This window comes from Protopterus annectens, chromosome 3.part0 (assembly GCF_019279795.1).
Source record: "Protopterus annectens isolate FY-2018-M chromosome 3.part0, PAN1.0, whole genome shotgun sequence".
In the NCBI taxonomy this organism is placed as follows: Eukaryota; Metazoa; Chordata; order Ceratodontiformes; family Protopteridae; genus Protopterus; species Protopterus annectens.
In genome coordinates this window covers 650828178-650838232 of record NC_056731.1, presented here as the reverse complement: position 1 = coordinate 650838232, position 10055 = coordinate 650828178, and positions in this window count along the sequence as shown.

Here is a 10055-nt window from a genome sequence, read left to right as displayed (position 1 = left end):
ATTTGACAGAGTGTGTTCTGCCTGAGTCAATTGGCTACCCATCTAGTAACATAAGGGTTAATCCCTATCTGGGAGAGTTTCTCAATGATGCCAGAGTGGGGAATTGTGTCAAAAGCCTTTGGCAAGGTCATGATAGGCAGTGTGCACTGTCTTACCTTCATCTATGGCTTTGGTGACTTTCTCAAAGATGTCCACCAGGTTTAATAAGCATGATCTACCCTTAATGAAGCCAAAATGGGTTGGGTCTAGCTTTTGGAAGTCGCCTACGTCCTTGTTGATAAGGTCCATGATAATTCTTTCTATGGCCTTGCAGATGAGGCTGGTTAGACTTATAGGTCTGTACTTTCCATGGTCAGTTGATGGCCCCCCTTTGTGCAGGGGGATTACTGTTACTGTTCCCCATTCTGCAGGGGCATAGCCATTTCTCAAGCTATGATTAAAGAGCATGTCAAGTGTGTCCACTAAGTCTTTTTTTAGATTGTTTAGTAAACAACCTGGGATATTATTTCTTCCCATTGAGGCCATGTTTTTGGCCTTGGCGAGTGCAGAGATGACCTGTTCTCTAGAGATACTAGGCAGATGGCTGGTATCAGCTATGCTTTGGGATACAGTAGGTGGGGACAGGGGAATTCAATTTGCACTGAATTTGACACCTAGCAGGTTGGTGATATCTTCTGGCATAGTATGAGTGATCCCATCTACAACCAGTTCGGCACATAGCTGGGCATTCCCTTTTAAACTTCAGATGTAGTTAAAGAATGCCTTATGATTATCCTTGGCTAGGGATGTGATTTTAGTTTCATAATTTGCTTTACAAGACTTTATAAGATTTCTGATTTTCTTGTTTAGGCTTACGTGGGAACTCTTTTTCTGCAGAGTGATATCCCTCTTGCCTTTGGACAACAGTTTCTTCCTCTTGTTATATAGTCAGTTTATATTTGACATCCATCATGGTGTCTTGTTTTTACAGGAAGATCTGGTTTTAATACAGTCAGGTACAGCAGAGTTTATGCAGTAGGTTAAGTGTTTGCACAGGGCATTTGTATACACTTCTGCATAGTGATCATTGAAGTCTGTGATTGCGGGTGGTATGAAGCTTTTTTATACCATCACTTAGTAGGCTGTAGTTAGCTTTGGTAAAGTTTTTATAATTTTTGTACCTGTGAGAGTGTCAGTTCTAGTAGTTACTTCAAATGAGACTGATTTGTGGTCTGATATAAGTAGGGAAGGCATCACAGAAGGGGAAGTACATTGGCTCCCGATGTTGGCGAGTACTATGTCCAGAACATTAGAGCCACTAGTAGGGGTGTAGACTATTTGTTTCAGAGCATTTGTGTTAACAAAATGCAGGAACCCCTGCGTGAGTATGTTTTTGCTTATGTATGTCACCCAGTCTATGGAAGGATAGTTGAAATCTCCCATGACTAAGGTGTTGGGCTGTATGGTGAGGGATTCCAGTAAATCGAGGTAGGTGGTGTGCTTAGTTGGTTCATGGTGGGCGATCTATAGCTAGCAGTGATGTGGTATGGTACTTTCCCAATAGTTAATTGGACATGAAGTAGTTCGAGAGAGTCATGCTGTTTGACCAGTCTCGAAGTGTATTTGGTTTTAATGAAGATGGATACACCTCCACCTTTGGTTCCTTCACACTCATTTTGAGGTCTGAACATATGGATGGCATTGTAGCCTTGCATGGCTGGGGTGCTCTCAGTGGGGTTGAACCATGTGTCAGTAACTGCACAGAAGTCAGCATCCTCTAAGGCGAGGAGTGCTTCTAGGGAGTGCAGTTTCATGTTTAAACTCCTAGCATGACCCTTACTTTGTTTTAATTAGATTTTGTTACACTGGAAAATTTGTTGTTTTGACATTGCCTAAAAAAGGCACTATGGGAGAGGCAAGGGCCTTTGCCAATATCCAAAACCCTAGGGGGGACAGGTGTAGACCATCTCTAGCAAAGCAGCAAGGTCTCTCTACCATATCTTCCCAGGCTGACAGATACTGGATCCCCCTGGACTGACACCAGAAGCTGAGTCAATTGTTGAAGTCAGTCATTTTTTGTTTATATTGTGTCATCATCCTGGATGAGGGAAGGATAGTGCTTAGGGTTAGGGACATACCTGTCTGGGACACATAATCAGAGAGTTTCATAATGCCTCTCTTCATATAGTCCAGTGAAGTACATCTCAAGTCATTCACTCTAACATGGACTATGACAGAGTCATAACAGTACTTGTTGAGTGACTGAGTGCATGTGTGATTTGTCAGATCCTAGCACCTGATAGGCACATTTACACAATGTCACTGGAGGCAAAGATCTCACATACCAGCTTGGTGGATATGAGCATCCTGAGGCAATGTAGAAATTGCCTCATGTTTACTGACAACCAGTAAATTCTCAAACAAACTGATATAGTATGTGAGAGATGTATGTCATAGGTTCATAGGAGGTTACTAGGCTAGTGCCCTAGAACCTTTACAAGCCTAGCCATGTTAAATTCCAAGTATCCCCATTTGTTCTTTTTGGGTAGCAGACATATAGACCCACATATGTTGAGGCACATAAATGTAACTTTCCTAAACCCCAAAGTTCTCCTAGACAAAGTACACATAACAAATACCCTCAGCAGTCTCAGCAGCCTCAAATGCACTCTTTCAAAACAACACCCACATCAACACATAGAGCCACATCTCATGGAGCCTCTACTTCTAAGCCCATAAGGCAAGCCACCACACAATCCAACATTCTGGTCATTGGAGACTCCATCGCGACACACACTGATGTTGCTGTCATCAGGCTGAGTAAGGAGAAAGTCACCATCAGTTGCTTATCAGTGGCTAGGATCCACCACATTACGCATGCACTCAATGCATGCACTCAGGTCATTGGACTACAAGTAGCAGTATTACTTAGTCATAGTCCATGCGGGTATAAATGATCTGACACATACCTTCCTAGACTATATAAAAAGAGACATCATGGAGCTCTTGGAATATGTGACCCAGGCTGGTATAAGCCTAGCATTGAGCAGCATTTTACCTTCTCCAAGGATGATACCACAACATGAACAAAAGATGAACAACTTTAATAATTGGCTTACTTTCTGGTGTCATTCTAATGGGGTGCAATATTTTTCAGTATGGACGGAGATGGTGAACATATTATGCTGATTTGCCAGGGACGGTCTGCACCTCTTCCTTCTAGGCTTTTGAATATTAACTAAAACATTGTCTTACCCCATATTGCCTTTCTTAGGCAATGCCAGATTGAAAGTACTTCCAACATAGCAAATCAAAACCAAGAAAATCTATAGGTATTACTGCTCAGTGCTAGGAGTCTAAACAAAAAAACTCCACTCCTTTGAAGCTCTCTTCACCCTAGAGAATGCTGACCTCTGTGTGTTCACTGAAACATGGTTTAAAGCTGCAGAGAGCACACTGACAGTGCAAGGTTATAATGCCTTCCACACCTTTAGACCAGCTACTACACAGACAGGGACTAAAGGTGGTGGTATCTCATTTTACATCAAAAATAAATATACCTCAAGGCTGGTCTGCCAGGACAATGCACTTGAGCTACTCCATGTTCAAATCACCATAGGCAAAATCCAGTCCCACTTCCTTGCAAGCTATAGGTTCCCTTCTATGACCCAGGAAACCCATACCATGTATTTAAACTTATTGGAACCACTCACCATCCAACTCAATACCATATTCATGGACAACTTTAATTACCCCACTATTAACTGGGAATCCTATATGACACCAAACATACAGGCACAGAGATTCCTGGATTTTGTAAACACAAACTCCCTGGATCACATTGTCAGCACTCCAACCAGGAGTGCAACCATACTGGAGCTAGTCCTCACTAATGTGGGAGGCCGCCGCATACCCCCTATTGTAATGTCTTCCTTGGTAAGGTCAGATCACAAAATAGTCTCCTTTGAAGTAAAAACAAAAACTGGACCCCCAGCTAACTCAGGAATATTCAGGAGGTACTCTAAGGCTAACTACCTGCTATTAGGTGATAACCTGGTAACATTTCAAGCCCCACAAACACTGAGAATGCTGCTGCTATGCTGAATTGCTGATAGAAACCCTATACAAGAATGTTAATAGCTGCAGAGAGGCAACTCTACCCACCAGGAAGAAGTACGTAACTAACTCAAAAAACAAGCCACCTTGGTGGAATCACAAAATCAATAGGCTGTATACCAGAAGGAAGAAAATCTGGGCAAACATTTTGAGGTGCAGGATAAAAGCACTCTCGTCAAACTAAACAAACAACTCAGAGGACAATTAAAGTCTAACAAAGCCAAATTTGAGGTAAATTTCACATTCCAGCCAAAGAGCAACGACAAGGTATTTTTTAGTTATGTCCCCAAAATCAAAGGCAATACACAATTGTGTGCAGAGCTCATTGTAAAAGGAGCAACTTCTGCTGAGCCAGAAGAAATAGCAAACCTACTGGCTGACAAATTCAGCTCAACTTTACCCCTCTCCCCCTCAACCTTCCCTCAGGAAATACCATCAAATATAATTCCTCCTGCTATCACTAGGGAGCAGGTCCTTATTGCTCTCGCTAAGGCCAAGTACACTGTATCAATGGGGACAGACAATATCCCAGGTTGCCTTCTAAATAGTATAAGACATGACCTATCAGGCCCTCTGGAATTGCTATTTAACTGTAGCCTCCAAACAAGCTTCATGAATCATGAATGAAGAACAGCAACAGTCATCCCTCTGCACAAAGGTGGGCCATCTACAGACCCTGGAAAATACAGACCCATAAGTCTCACTAGTCTTATATGCAAAGCTATGGAAAGGAATATAATGGAAATTATCAATAATGATATAGTAAACCTCCAGACACTGGACCTAACCCAAATTGGTTTCATCAAGGGCAGGTCATGCCTACTCAACCTGATGGACTTCTTTGAGAATGTCACTAAAGGGATGAGGGCAAAATGGTTCACACTGCCTACCTTGACCTGGCCAAGGCATTTGGCACAATACTCCACTCTGGCATTGTTGACAAACTCAAGAGGATAGGTTCAAACCCGTATGTCACTCAGTGGATAGCCAAATGGCTCACAGACAAGACCCAGGGAGTTAAAATTGAGGAGTCCACCTCTAGAAAGAGGCCAGCCACAAGTGGAATCCCTCAGGGATCAGTCCTTGGACTGCTCCTTTTTAGCATGTACATCTCTGAAGTCAAGGCCAATGTCAGTGGTCTCTGGCTGGCTAAATTTGCAGATGATTGCAAATTAGGAGGTGTCATTGAACTCCACACTGACAAAAATGTTCTCCAGGAATTGCTGACACAAACCAACAACTAGTGTCAGGGCCATGGACTAAAACTAAATACAAAGAAATGCATAAAATAGTATCATTCAGGAAGTCATCCATCCCTGGTAACTATCACATTGGCAACACACCCCTTAGAGATGACCCAGGAGTCAGGGACTTAGTGACACACATAGACAGTAATCTAGCCTTTGACCATCACATGTCTATAGTAGTAAAAATCATTCTATGTTGCACAACTTATAAACAAAAGTATGACATCTAGGTCTAAGGAAGTCATGGTTCCACTGTATTTGGCATTCATCAGACCTATCATTAAGTACAATGCCCCCTTTGGTATGTACCTTACCAGGCATATCCAAAAATGGAACATTCACAGAAGTTTCTCACTAAAAGAATATAGTGAGTGAGTAAAATATCCTATGCAGACTGCCTCAAAGCCCTATCCCTGTATTCTGTCTCCTATAGGCTGTCGAGGGGAGATCTATGCCTGGCATACAGGGCATTGTCAGACCCCCTCTCTGATGGACCTCCTGGATATTCACAAAACAAACAGTACCATAATTACCCATTCTAAAGACTTAAACCTTGCCTGTGATATAAATAGGACTTGCTGGAGAGACAGGTATGTATCCCAGAGAATACCCCATCTCTGGAACAGGTTCCCCATCCCTGTGAAGCAGAGTTCCTCCCTAACACAATCGAAGTGTAACTTGGACAATTAGATGGGGTTCAGGAAATTTATCCCTGGCTTGGCACCTATGTCTCTAATGGACAAGGCAACCTGTAAATGTTTCATCTCCCAGGCCCCTGCTTGCAAATGGTTCATCTTCCAGGTCCCTGATTGTAAATGTTTCATCTTCCAAGTCCCTGCTTACACTTATCAAGGGTACCTGAACATTTGGAATGCATGGCTAGGCTTAAAAAGGCCCTTGTGGTCATTAGCCTAGTAAACACCTATAAACCTATATAATCTGCATACAGTAGTTTTCTTGATCTGCACTTTCCGGCTTATTTGCTAATGTAGTCCATCACCAATATGAACAGGAGTGGGCTCTGAATGAACCCTGATGCACACCCATTTCCAACACAAACCCCTTTATGGGACAGAAGATTGTTCATACTTGTGATACTAGGTCTTGTAAATAGCCCACATTAATTCTAGCAATGTTTCCCAGACTTAAAACCATTGCAAGGGTGTCCAAAATCAACTTTCTTGAGTCCTTGTTGTATGCTTTCTTCAAGTCTAGGAATGCTCAGTTGGACTCATGTATTCATATCCAACTTCTTGCCTGCTATCCACTATCTGTTAAACTGCAAACATCAGGTCAGTCGTGCTGCATCCTGATCTGAATCCAAACTACTCACCTCAAATCTTACTTTTTACTACTCTGCATGTTCCTTTATCAAGCACCTTCTCCAGCATTTTCATGCAGTGTGACAGAAGTTTGATATCTCTGAACTGCCCACAGTTGTGAATGACTCCTTTGTTTTGTATACTTGCAGTAGAATGCTTATTCTGAAGTCAAATGGGATAGTCCTTACTCTCCATTCCACTACAATTCCCCTCAGGAAGTATTTCATCCCTAAATATTCTAACGTCTTGATCATATCTACCATGACTTCATTTGAGAATGCCTAGCTGAGAATAATTTAAGGTAGCAGAAAGTCTCTGTAGTTTACATTTTTGTATACCTGAACAGTTAATATTTATGTCACAAAGTATTATAAGATTGCGTAAACTGGTATAACTAGCAACTGTTTTTAAAGTGTTTTTGAACTGTTTTTAAAATTAGTGTTTGTGATGGGGGTGGGGGAGTGGGAATATAAACAACAACAATTAGTATTTGTTACTTTACCTCCAAGCAAGTTGTGGCATGAGCCTGCTGGTGTCTATGTTAAAGGCAGAATAGCTGTTTAACAGCCAAATTGGGACAGAGATTGGCATAGTTTCTGACAACCAATAGAGTAGCAACACCTTGGTGAGTACCACTTAGTTTATCAGAGAACACAATATTGTTGAAGTATGAGGACATATCTTTGAATCTTGACTTTCTCATGGCTAATAATTTAGATGGTTGCTGAGCTGACCAGGGCTCTAGTTGTGTCCATTTGTTATTAACACTACTAATATTCATATATCCAATTGTAAGTTTTGTCATTGAAGATTACAGTTACCAAATAAGAGGAGTGGATATGGATGAAAGCAATTTACTCTTTTGCCATTTGTTCAGTCCAAAGTCTGGCTTTACAGAACTAGTGTACTGTGCATTTATATGAAATGAATTGAGATGTGTATTCTCTGATTACTAGTTGTATGAGATAAAAGTTGAAACTGTCCTTGATTTTTCAGAATGTACCTGACTTTATCACACATTTCGGTCTGCTCCTCATAAAATGTGTGGTCAATAAGTGATGATAAACATTTAACTTTTCAGATTTCAAATCCTTCAGAAATTACATATGAATGAAAATCTGTTACTCTTGCAACATTCTATGTATATAAGAACAATATTTAACATCTATCCCTGATTTGGAGACTTTGCCCCATATTACTTTTGGATTTGTTCCTGATTCTTCTGATAAGATGTTTAGAGATATTATTTTATCATAGTCAGATGAAGTGTGCACAACAAAGTGTCTATAACTGCTGTGTGTGGACATGGACTGTTAGTGGGTGAACACAACTTACTCTCTGATTGTTTGCTCATTTAACCATCTGCCTTTGTATTTGTGTGAAATAAATTGAAATGCTTAAAACTACTGTTTCTGTGAAACAAAGTTGAAATTACATAGCTCTCAGCTATCCCTAATTCTACAAAATCACCTTGAGCTGAGACGTTGGAGTTTAAGACTTCATACTCTTCAGCAAATTGGTGCTGCGGTAGCGTTATCTCCTCACAGTAAGACGCTGTCCGTTTCGATTCTCAGCTAGAGCGTCTTCTGCATGGAGACATGCGTGAATGGGAGTACCTTCGTTGAAGGTTGTGTATCAGGGCTGGTAACTCGGCACGTAAAAATCAGCTACCAATCATTAGCGGACCAGAGTTCCGCTGTGGTGACCCCTAACCGGGAAAAGCCGAAAGACACAACAACCCTTCAGCAAATATATGCTGATGCAAAAAATTTTTTTCTAGAAAATTTCTAAGTATCTAACAGAAATCACACTCTATAATACATGGCCTTTGTCCCTCATTATATTTTGTCTTTGCCCTTGATTTTTGCCCTGAGAGGTTCAGAAGTACTATTTTTTCACACTTATATGATGTGTACACAACAAAGTAGCTATACCTGCTGGGTGTGGTGGAGACTTTCTATTGATCAAACTAATTTACTCTTGTTTGCACAGTTTAAAACTAACATTTTGCAGGTGTAGTGTACATTTCTGTAAAATATGTTGAATACTTGGGCTACTGTATATTTATGGGAAATAACATTGAACTATATTATTGCACCCACAATTATTTTCTGTTTATTTTTACCACAACCGGACATCTGAGGTACACCAAGTAAACAATGTAGCTGTAATTGTTGGCACATGATTTGTCTGTGGATAACAATGGCTAACTCTGGCTGTCATGATCACAGTTAACAGTCATTAGTCTGGCTTTGCAGGACTACAAGTGTGCATTTGTGTAAACCAACTTGAAATTAATGTGGCTATATTTATCACAATTAGAAAAGTGGCTGTAATTGATGGGTATGGACATTGGTGGATTATAATGATAGAATTTCAAATGCTATTACACCAGGAAACTGAATCCAAAATAGTATCAGCATGTATTTATGGTCCAAAAAATGTGTGTGGAGAGGAGGTCCATGGTTTGAAAACTGTCCATGGTTCGCTTAATCTGCCATTGCTTGTATATTTTATTTTTCAAAATGTGTTGTTATAATATTTATTTCATGTTTTATTTGTTACTGCGCAAGTGAACTGGGCAACACACCCTTTCAGCCATGACCCAAGCACAAAATAGAGCATATTACAGATAAATGTTCAATTGGAATATCTGCAATTAACAAATGTGAATAACTGGATGACTATTGTACAGTTTTGAATGCCCATTTGAACTGGATGATTATACACATCTAAAAGTTCAACTGACATAGGGAAAGAATGAGGAGTTGTTTTTTGTGGACAAAACGTATTTGTTCTGATGTGGAAATTTTGTCTGGCACTTAGTGCAAAGGAATAAGACCATGGACCGTTAGCAAATACTTGTCATCCAGGGTTTGATCCCTCAGCCTCACAGCTGGATCATAGTCATATAGGACCCTAGTCATGGTAATGGACTGGGCTTCCCCTGCAGCCATTCCAATATCCCATTACTGTCTCTCCTCAATTACCATAAAACACTATTTAAAACTTTCAATGCGCATACTATTTCTTTTCTTAGCTCTACAATGATGACATGGATTTTTATTTAAATTAAAACTATTTCAAATTTTGCAGTAAAAACAATTACAACTATGTGGTAAACAAAGCAAAACAGTCTCATACTGAAAACAGACTTAGTGTGAGCAACAGTAAATTTCGCTTCCATTGCAACTCATGTTTCTTGAAAATGATTCTGGCAATTAAACTACAGGAGACATGTTGGGATTCATAGTCAAATAACATATAGTGAAGCATTAATTAGTATCTATGTAAAGGGTGCAGGAATTCAAAAGACAAATGTGCAATGTATTTGCAAACAGTTTGAAACAGTCCACTAGATGCCAATGTCTTTTTGCAGGGGCAGCTCGGG